Genomic DNA, 11,650 nt, shown 5'->3' with positions numbered 1-11,650 from the left:
ACCTACCCACTCACTCAACCACCCAATCGTTCACTCACTCATCCACTCAACCACTCTCCTACCCACTCACTCAACCACCAAATCGTTCGCTCGTTCAGCCACTCGCCCGCTCGCTCGCTCGCTCACCCGCTCGCTCCCTCACCCACTCGCTCGCTCACCCACTCGCTCACTCACCCACTCGCTCAACCACCCAATCATTCGCTCGCTCAACCACTCTTTCAGCCACTCGCTAACCCACTCACCTACCCACTCGCCTACTCAACTCGTCCACTTTTACGAAGACGCCGGTCGCATCATCATCATCGTCGTCTTCGCGTGGAGCTTTCAGATGCTGCTGCTGCTGTGGCCGTCTGGAACTTTCTTCCTTTCTGCTGTTCGGTAGCCAACGGGGAGCTACGCTGCACTTGTTTACATCATCCAGATTGGGGGGGGGGGGACGGAAAAAGAAATCGTCTATAGATTTAAAACTAAATTACTTTTTTTAAACTCATTTTTTTTTTCAGTTTTAAAGATGTGATTTAACACGGCTGGCTACGTATGAATCGACAGACGGTCAACACGTGGACTTTCACGAGAAATATCATCTATGTGGGTTTTTTTTTGTGCCGTTAAACCCACCACCACCCGACACGGACTAAACTACTATACAATACACTATACACTACATCACACTATACATTACATCACACTACTATACGCTATACACTACACTATACACCATACACTATACACCATACACTACACTATACACTACACACTACACTACTACACACTACACTACTATACACACTACACTATCACACTGCTACCACACTACTATACACACCAGTACACGACTGTACTTTGATCACGTTCTCTAGAACTGTTTATTGTTGTGGAGTTGAGTTTGCCCCCCCCCCCCGCACGTCCGATTAGCAACGGTTGGCTACGTACCGTGCGAAAGAAGTTCAACACACACACAGACCCAATCCACCCACTCACTCCCCACTCATCCACCCACCTACTCACTCATCCACCCACCCACCCAGCAACTCACTCACTCACCCGCCCACCCACTCGGCCACCCGCTCACCCACCCGCTCACCCACTCGCCCATTCACCCACCCGCCCACTCACTCGCCCACCAACTCACCCATTCGCCCACTTGCCCACTCACTCACCCACTCACCCGCCCACCCAAAAACTCACCCACTCACCCACCCGCTCACCTACCCGCTCACCCACCCAAAAACTCACCCACCCACTCACTCGCCCACCCACCCGCTCACCCACCCGCTCACCCACCCAAAAACTCACCCACCCACTCACTCGCCAACCCACCCACTCGCCCACCCACCCGCGGCCAGTGGCCACTTTGCACGCGATCGCTGCTGCTGATGCTGGCGGTGACCTCCACGAGGTCAACCCCTGACCCCAACCCCCCCCCCCCCCCCCCCCCCAGGTGAATTTCTCTGTCTCGGTAAATTTTACCCCACCTCCTCCCCCCCTCCCACCTTCCCACCACCTCGGCGCTTCGAGCCGAGAGTTCTCGACCGAGCGGATTTCGCTGCGAACGCCGTCGGTTCTACCCCGGGGGGGTCTTCAGGGGTGAACTCACCACCCAGCCATCGCTCTTCTACCCCGACAGCTGACTCTTACCACGGCAGTAACTCTTACCATGACTCTTACCATGGCTCTTACCATAGCCATAGCTCTCACCATGACTCTTACCACAGCAATAGCTCTTACCATGGCTCTTACTATGGCAATAACTCTTACCATGACTCTTACCACGGCAATAGCTCTTACCATGCCTCTTACCACAGCAATAACTCTTACCATGACTCTTACCATGGCAATAACTCTTACCATGACTCTTACCATGGCAATAACTCTTACCATGGCTCTTACTATGGCAATAACTCTTACCATGACTCTTACCATGGCTCTTACCATAGCCATAGCTCTCACCATGACTCTTACCACAGCAATAGCTCTTACCATGGCTCTTACTATGGCAATAACTCTTACCATGACTCTTACCACGGCAATAGCTCTTACCATGCCTCTTACCACAGCAATAACTCTTACCATGACTCTTACCATGGCAATAACTCTTACCATGACTCTTACCATGGCAATAACTCTTACCATGGCTCTTACTATGGCAATAACTCTTACCATGACTCTTACCATGGCTCTTACCATAGCCATAGCTCTCACCATGACTCTTACCACAGCAATAGCTCTTACCATGGCTCTTACTATGGCAATAACTCTTACCATGACTCTTACCACGGCAATAGCTCTTACCATGCCTCTTACCACAGCAATAACTCTTACCATGACTCTTACCATGGCAATAGCTCTTACCATGACTCTTACCACGGCAATAGTTCTCACCATGACTCTTACCACGGCAATAGTTCTTACCATGACTCTTACCATGGCAATAGTTCTCACCATGACTCTTACCACGGCAATAGCTCTTACCATGACTCTTACCATGGCAATAGTTCTCACCATGGCTCTTACCATGGCAATAGTTCTTACCATGCCTCTTACCATGGCAATAGTTCTCACCATGACTCTTACCATGGCAATAGTTCTTACCATGACTCTTACCATGGCAATAACTCTTACCATGGCTCTTACTATGGCAATAACTCTTACCATGGCTCTTACTATGGCAATAACTCTTACCATGACTCTTACCATGGCAATAACTCTTACCATGACTCTTACCATGGCAATAACTCTGACCATGGCTCTTACTATGGCAATAACTCTTACCATGACTCTTACCATGGCAATAGCTCTTACCATGCCTCTTACCATGGCAATAGTTCTCACCATGACTCTTACCACGGCAATAGTTCTTACCATGACTCTTACCGTGACAATAACTCTTACCATGGCTCTTACCATGACAATAGCTCTCACCATGACTCTTACCATGGCAATAGCTCTTACCATGACTCTTACCACGGCAATAGTTCTTACCATGACTCTTACCATGACAATAACTCTTACCATGGCTCTTACCATGGCAATAGCTCTCACCATGACTCTTACCATGGCAATAGCTCTTACCATGCCTCTTACCATGGCAATAGTTCTTACCATGACTCTTACCATGACAATAACTCTTACCATGGCTCTTACCATGGCAATAGCTTTTACCATGGCTCTTACCATGGCAATATCTCTCACCATGGCTCTTACCATGGCAATAGCTCTTACCATGACTCTTACCATGGCAATAGCTCTCACCATGACTCTTACCATGGCAATAGCTCTCACCATGACTCTTACCATGGCAATAGCTCTCACCATGACTCTTACCATGGCAATAGCTCTTACCATGGCTCTTACCATGGCAATAGCTCTCACCATGACTCTTACCACGGCAATAGCTCTCACCATGGCTCTTACCACGGCAATAGCTCTCACCATGACTCTTACCACGGCAATAGCTCTCACCATGGCTCTTACCACAGCAATAGCTCTCACCATGGCTCTTACCACGGCAATAGCTCTCACCATGACTCTTACCACGGCAATAGCTCTTACCATGACTCTTACCATGGCAATAGCTCTCATCATGACTCTTACCATGGCAATAGCTCTTACCATGACTCTTACCATGGCAATAGCTCTCACCATGACTCTTACCATGGCAATAGCTCTTACCATGACTCTTACCATGGCAATAGCTCTCACCATGACTCTTACCACAGCAATAGCTCTCACCATGACTCTTACCATGGCAATAGCTCTCACCATGACTCTTACTATGGCAATAGCTCTCACCATGACTCTTACCATGGCAATAGCTCTTACCATGACTCTTACCATGGCAATAGTTCTCACCATGACTCTTATCATGGCAATAGCTCTCACCATGACTCTTACCACGGCAATAGCTCTTACCATGACTCTTACCATGGCTCTTACCACGGCAATAGCTCTCACCATGACTCTTACCACGGCAATAGCTCTTACCATGACTCTTACCATGGCAATAGCTCTCATCATGACTCTTACCATGGCAATAGCTCTTACCATGACTCTTACCATGGCAATAGCTCTCACCATGACTCTTACCATGGCAATAGCTCTTACCATGACTCTTACCATGGCAATAGCTCTCACCATGACTCTTACCACAGCAATAGCTCTCACCATGACTCTTACCATGGCAATAGCTCTCACCATGACTCTTACTATGGCAATAGCTCTCACCATGACTCTTACCATGGCAATAGCTCTTACCATGACTCTTACCATGGCAATAGTTCTCACCATGACTCTTATCATGGCAATAGCTCTCACCATGACTCTTACCACGGCAATAGCTCTTACCATGACTCTTACCATGACTCTTACCATGACTCTTACCATGGCAATAGCTCTTACCATGACTCTTACCATAGCCATAGCTCTCACCATGACTCTTACCATAGCCATAGCTCTCACCATGGCTCTTACCACGGCAATAGCTCTTACCATGGCTCTTACCACGGCAATAGCTCTCACCATGGCTCTTACCATGGCAATAGCTCTCACCATGGCTCTTACCACGGCAATAGCTCTCACCATGGCTCTTACCGTGGCTCTTACCATGGCAATAACTCTTACCATGGCTCTTACCATGGCAATAGCTCTCACCATGACTCTTACCATGACTCTTACCATGGCAATAGCTCTTACCATGACTCTTACCGTGGCTCTTACCATGGCAATAGCTCTTACCATGGCTCTTACCATGACAATAACTCTTACCATGGCTCTTACCATGACAAGAGCTCTCACCATGACTCTTACCATGGCAATAGCTCTCACCATGGCTCTTACCATGGCAATAGCTCTCACCATGACTCTTACCATGACAATAGCTCTCACCATGGCTCTTACCACGGCAATAGCTCTCACCATGGCTCTTACCATGGCAATAGCTCTCACCATGACTCTTACCATGGCAATAGCTCTCACCATGACTCTTACCATGGCAATAGCTCTCACCATGACTCTTACCATGGCAATAGCTCTCACCATGACTCTTACCATGACAATAGCTCTCACCATGACTCTTACCATGGCTCTTACCATGGCAATAGCTCTCACCATGGCTCTTACCATGGCAATAGCTCTCACCATGACTCTTACCATGGCAATAGCTCTCACCATGACTCTTACCATGGCAATAGCTCTCACCATGACTCTTACCATGGCAATAGCTCTCACCATGGCTCTTACCACGGCAATAGTTCTCACCATGGCTCTTACCACGGCAATAGCTCTCACCATGGCTCTTACCATGGCAATAGCTCTCACCATGGCTCTTACCATGGCAATAGCTCTCACCATGGCTCTTACCATGGCAATAGCTCTCACCATGACTCTTACCATGGCAATAGTTCTCACCATGACTCTTACCACGGCAATAGCTCTTACCATGACTCTTACCACGGCAATAGCTCTTACCATGACTCTTACTATGGCAATAGCTCTCACCATGGCTCTTACCATGGCAATAGTTCTCACCATGGCTCTTACTATGGCAATAGCTCTTACCATGGCTCTTACCATAGCCATAACTTTTACCATGGCAATAGCTCTGACGTTGTTGCTGCTGATGTTGTTGCTGATGATGTTGTTGCTGATGATGTTGTTGCTGATGCTGATGTTGTTGTTGTTGCTGTCGCTGCTATTGTTGTTGTTGCTGTTGCTGCTATTGTTGTTGCTGCTATTGTTGTTGCTGATGCTGCTGATGTTGTTGATGTTGTTGCTGCTGTTGCTGCTGTTGTTGTTGCTGATGTTGATGTTTCTGCTATTGTTGTTTTTGATGCTGTTGCTGCTGCTGCTGCTGTTGCTGCTGCTGCTGCTGTTGCTGCTGCTGCTGCTGTTGTTGTTTTCGCATTGCGTCTGCGTCACCTATCGCACCCACACTCTGCAGGGGCCAAACTGCCGGCGGGGAAATACTTCGAGTTGGGCGAGGGCTGGGGGGACGCAGCAGGTTTTGGGTGAGCGGGAATTGCAGGAATGCGCCGTTCGTGTTTTTGTTGTAACGCCACCATCATCACCACGACCATCATCATCATCATTATCATCACCGGCATCACCACGACCATCATCACTATCACCACCATCACCCACCATCATCAGCATCACCACCACCATCACCGCTACCATCACCACCACCATCATCATCAACACCACGTTCATCGTCATCATCATTAGCATCACCAGCATCACCACGACCATCATCACTGTCACCACCATCAACATCACCATCACCACCATCAACATCACCATCACCGCTACCATCACCGCTACCATCACCACCACCATCATCATCACCAAGTTCATCATCATTATCATCACCAGCATCACCACGACCATCATCACTATCACCACCATCAACATCACCACCATCACCCACCATCATCTGCATCACCACCACCGCTACCATCACCATCATCATCACCACGTTCATCATCATCATTATCATCACCAGCATCACCACCACCACCATCCCCACCACCATCACCCACCATCATCAGCATCACCACGACCATCATCACTATCACCACCATCAACATCACTACCACCACCATCCCCACCACCATCACCCACCATCATTACCATCACCACCACCATCAGCATCACCACCACCACCACCATCACCAATATAAATACCCGCCATTCGCCACTAAGTGACGGTGACATCACCACGGCGTCTGTGCCAGGCTAGGTGCACGTTGAGACCACGTGAAGTGTCGAACGCCCGCTGGCAGGAGGTCACGGGGCAGACCCAACAGGTGCCACGGGTCGACTGACTGAGATGACTGAGATGACTGGCTGATGCACCACCTGTGCCCCCTACTGTGCCAACTTTCTGTGCTTTAGCCACCCGGCGCTCCGCTCATTGTTGTGAGCGTTGCTCCTCCGCCCTCCGTTGTTGCTGGAGGGCGACTGCCTCAAACTGCCCAGTAGCGTCCTTCACGAGCCTCCAAGTCCTCTTGAAGCACTCCACTCCCATCTCTTCTAGACCCCTAGGCACGCACAAGCAACAACAAAGATCCCCCGTGTAGCCTTAACAGACTGTTGGGGCAAGTGCTCTTAGCGAGCAGCACCTACGAAGGCCGGAACGGCGCACGAGGTGGGATGGGTTGACCATCACCACGCACGCCCGGCCGCCTTTGTCTCCCCAGTGACGACGGTTACTAAACACCGCACCAGGTACTCATCTGGAGGCTGACCGTCACCGCTGGTGTTGGTTTGCCGTGCACGGGAATCGAATTCCGGGTTCACGCCAGAGGTCGCAAACGGGTTTTGATTCCTTACCCGTACCTGGCCGCACCAGGGTCGCAAATGGGTACCCGTACCCGTACCCGGCCGGGTACGGGTTCCCGTTCCCTACCCGTACCCTACCCGAAATGAGTGACAAACGGTTACTCACCATTGACTCACTGCCTACCCGTACCCGTACCCGGCCGCACCAGGGTCGCAAATGGGTACTCGTTCCCTACCCGTACCCGTACTCTACCCGAAATGAGTGACAAACGGTTACTCACCAGTGACTCACTGCCTACCCGTACCCGTACCCGGCCGCACCAGGGTCGCAAACGGGTAGCCGGGTATCGGGTAGGGTACGGGTATCGGGTACCCGGTTGCGACCTCTAGTTCACGCGCGCCCCCGTGCCCGCTCGCAGACACAGACGCGCGCTAATTGTTTAGGACATTGCCCTGGGCGTAGGAGTGGCTGGTTTGTCAGCACGAACACTGCAGCTGTGTCAAGTCGAATGTTAATTTCCCACCTATGACACACCCCCCCCCCCTACCTATCTCTCTCTTCGTCAAAGTGCTGACGACGAGGTTTTTGCGCGGCGAGCGAGGAAAAGGCGGGCGACGAAAAGGCGGTTGGTTTTGGGTGTAAAAGGTTACGACCCGAAAAAAAAGCCACGCAAAAAATTTTCTGCAACAAAAAAAATTCAAACCTAAAAAGAATCCGAGATATTTCTGCCCGCCAGCTCAGAGAGGACAGCGCGGAATTCACGGTCTTGGTGACGCACGCTGGGGAGGACAATCGTCGGAGGAGTTTGTGTCGATGGTGGGGAGGGTGGGCTTGATTTATGTTGGCGCCTCTGATCTGTGGGCTCAACAATCTCCACGCGCGGAGACGCAGTCGGTTGAAAGGCTACACGGGGGACCTTTGTCTTTGCACTGATTTGTACAAGGACAGCTGCCCAGCGGGGCCATTCCGTCACATGCGATCACAAGTCGAATTGAGGAATTACCCATCGAGACCCATAGACTTACAGTGCTAGTCTATGGGCAGTGTTAGTCTATGGGCAGTGTTAGTCTACGTGCAGTGTTAGTCTATGGGCAATGTTATTCTATGGGCAGTGTTAGTCTATGGGCAGTGTGAGTCTATGGGCAATGCTAGTCTATGGGCAATGCTAGTCTACGTGCAGTGCTAGTCTACGTGCAGTGTTAGTCTACGTGCAATGTTAGTCTATGTGCAATGTTAGTGTATGTGCAATGTTAGTCCACGTGCAGTGTTAGTCTACGTGCAATGCTAGTTTATGTGCAGTGTTTGTCTATGGGCAATGTTAATCTATGTGCAATGTTAGCCTACGTGCAGTGTGAGTCTACGTCACTCCACATACTCCCCAAGTTGGCATCGACCTCCTGAAACGAACAGTGACACAAGCAAGCCGGTGCTCAGAGACACCGCCAAAAGCGCATTCCCTCCGCCACAACCCACCCAACCCACCCACCAAACAAAGTCGCACCTAAAAACATGAACAGGACGTTTCACAATGACAACGTAAACCACTTTGCGGGAAACCGAACACCTCACGGCCTTCGGCCAAGGGCGTTCATGGGAGTTTGGCCTCTCGTTACGCAACTCCCGCCGCTCGGTGCAACGACGTAATTCGAGTGAAATGTTGGTCTGTGTGCAATGTTAGTCTATGTGCAGTGTTAGTCTACGTGAAATGTTAGTCTATGTGCAGTGTTAATCTACGTGAAATGTTAGTTTACGTGAAATGTTAGTCTGTGTGCAATGTTAGTCTATGTGCAATGTTAGTTTACGTGAAATGTTAGTTGTATTTGGGGTACAGGAACTCATCTACTTAAGAACGAGTTAGATTCCTTAGGTCTGTTCGTAAGTCCCAACTTTATTCTTAAACACGGGGAATGGCTTTCAACGTTGTATAATCCCCTGCAGATGTAGATGCCACTGGTTCTTTACGTTCTGCAGATGTAGATGCCACTGGTTCTTCACCTCCTGCAGATGTAGATGCCACTGGTTCTTCATGCCATGCTGATGTAGATGCCACTGGTTCTTCACGTTCTGTGGATGTAGATGCCACTGGTTCTTCACGTTTTGCAGATGTAGATGCCACTGGTTTTTCATGTTCTGCAGATGTAGATGCCACTGGTTCTTCACGTTCTGCAGATGTAGATGCCACTAGTTATTCAGTTCTACAGATGTAGATGCCACTTGTTCTTCAGTTCTGCAGATGTAGATGCCACTGGTTTTTCACGTTCTGCAGATGTAGATGCCACTGGTTCTTCACGTTCTGCAGATGTAGATGCCACTGGTTCTTCACGTTCTACAGATGTAGATGCCACTGGTTCTTCACGTTCTACAGATGTAGATGCCACTGGTTCTTCACGTTCTGCAGATGTAGATGCCACTGGTTCTTCACGTTCTGCAGATGTAGATGCCACTATTTCTTCACGTTCTGCAGATGTAGATGCCACTGGTTCTTCACCTTCTGCAGATGTAGATGCCACTGGTTCTTCACCTTCTGCAGATGTAGATGCCACTGGTTCTTCATGTTCTGCAGATGTAGATGCCACTGGTTCTTCATGTTCTGCAGATGTAGATGCCACTGGTTCTTCACCTTCTGCATATGTAGATGCCACTGGTTCTTCACGTTCTGCAGATGTAGATGCCACTGGTTCTTCACCTTCTGCAGATGTAGATGCCACTGGTTCTTCACGTTCTGCAGATGTAGATGCCACTGGTTCTTCACGCTCTGCAGATGTAGATGCCACTGGTTCTTCACGCTCTGCAGATGTAGATGCCACTGGTTCTTCACCTTCTGCAGATGTAGATGCCACTGGTTCTTCACGTTCTACAGATGTAGATGCCACTGGTTCTTCATGTCATGCTGATGTAGATGCCACTGGTTCTTCACGTTCTGCAGATGTAGATGCCACTGGTTCTTCACGCTCTGCAGATGTAGATGCCACTGGTTCTTCAGTTCTGCAGATGTAGATGCCACTGGTTCTTCACCTTCTGCAGATGTAGATGCCACTGGTTCTTCACGTCCTGCAGATGTAGATGCCACTGGTTCTTCACGTTCTGCAGATGTAGATGCCACTGGCTCTTCACGTTCTGCAGATGTAGATGCCACTGATTCTTCACATTTTGCAGATGTAGATGTCACTGGTTCTTCACGTTCTGCAGATGTAGATGCCACTGGTTCTTCACCTTCTGCAGATGGAGATGCCACTGGTCCTTCAGCTTCTGCAGATGTAGATGCCACTAGTTATTCAGTTCTGCAGATGTAGATGCCACTGGTTCTTCACCTTCTGCAGATGTAGATGCCACTGGTTCTTCACGTTCTGCAGATGTAGATGCCACTAGTTCTTCAGTTCTGCAGATGTAGATGCCTCTGATTCTTCACGTTCTACACATGTAGATGCCCCGTAGATTTGGAGTCTGCGTCTTTCTCTTGCTCTCCCCGTAGTCGCCTGGTTTTTATTATTTTTACACGCTTTTTATTAACTCACTCTGTCTGTTGTTGTTGTATCCTCAAATCTTGCAACTCAATTTTAACCCACTTCCCAATGTGGTATCGACTGCAAACTTGGTATACTTATGTCACACTGATGGCAATACTATATTCTATCATAAAAAATATTTTTATTTTTAAACATTCTTTTTTTATATATGTTATGTTTCGGCTTGGGTCTAATTGTCCACGCTCAACTGACGTTGGCTGTAATTGGCCACGGCCCCTTACGTTATGGCAAGCTTCGGGGCCACTTCCTGGAGTCGTGGAGTTCTGCCACTACTAGTACGGTACATTTCATGAAGCGTTTTTTTACATTTTTAAAAAAATATTACTCATTTCACCTGATGATGATTGTTCGTGTTGCGATCGAAACGTCGTGATGTTTTTATTATTCTTTCTATCTACGTGGCTTTACCGAAAGACCCAAAATAAATTTTAGGATAATTTCGGCATCTTTACTGCTGCCTTTAGGAGTTCGATCGCAGCACATTACGAGGATATTCTAAAAGAAACGTGTTTTTTTAAATATTACTTCATTTTGTCCTGCGTTCCCTCCGGATTTTCTGCCCCTCCACCAGAACGGGGCGACGTTTCAGGTTCACGCTGGATCTCTATGCCAGCCTATGGGACTCTCTGTGTGTCTATGGGTCTCTGTGTGCGTCTATGGGTCTCTGTGTGAGTCTGTGGGTCTCTGTGTGGGTCTGTGGGTCTCTGTGTGCGTCTGTGGGTCTCTGTGTGCGTCTGTGGGTCTCTGTGTGAGTCTGTGGGTCTCCGTGTAGCGAGTCTGTGGGTCTCCGTGTGGCGAGTCTGTGGGTCACAGTGTGTGTCTGTGGGTCTCTGTGTGAGTTTGT

This window comes from Lampetra fluviatilis, chromosome 48 (assembly GCF_964198595.1).
Source record: "Lampetra fluviatilis chromosome 48, kcLamFluv1.1, whole genome shotgun sequence".
Lineage (NCBI taxonomy): Eukaryota > Metazoa > Chordata > Hyperoartia > Petromyzontiformes > Petromyzontidae > Lampetra > Lampetra fluviatilis.
Note: the sequence above shows the minus strand (reverse complement) of the source record.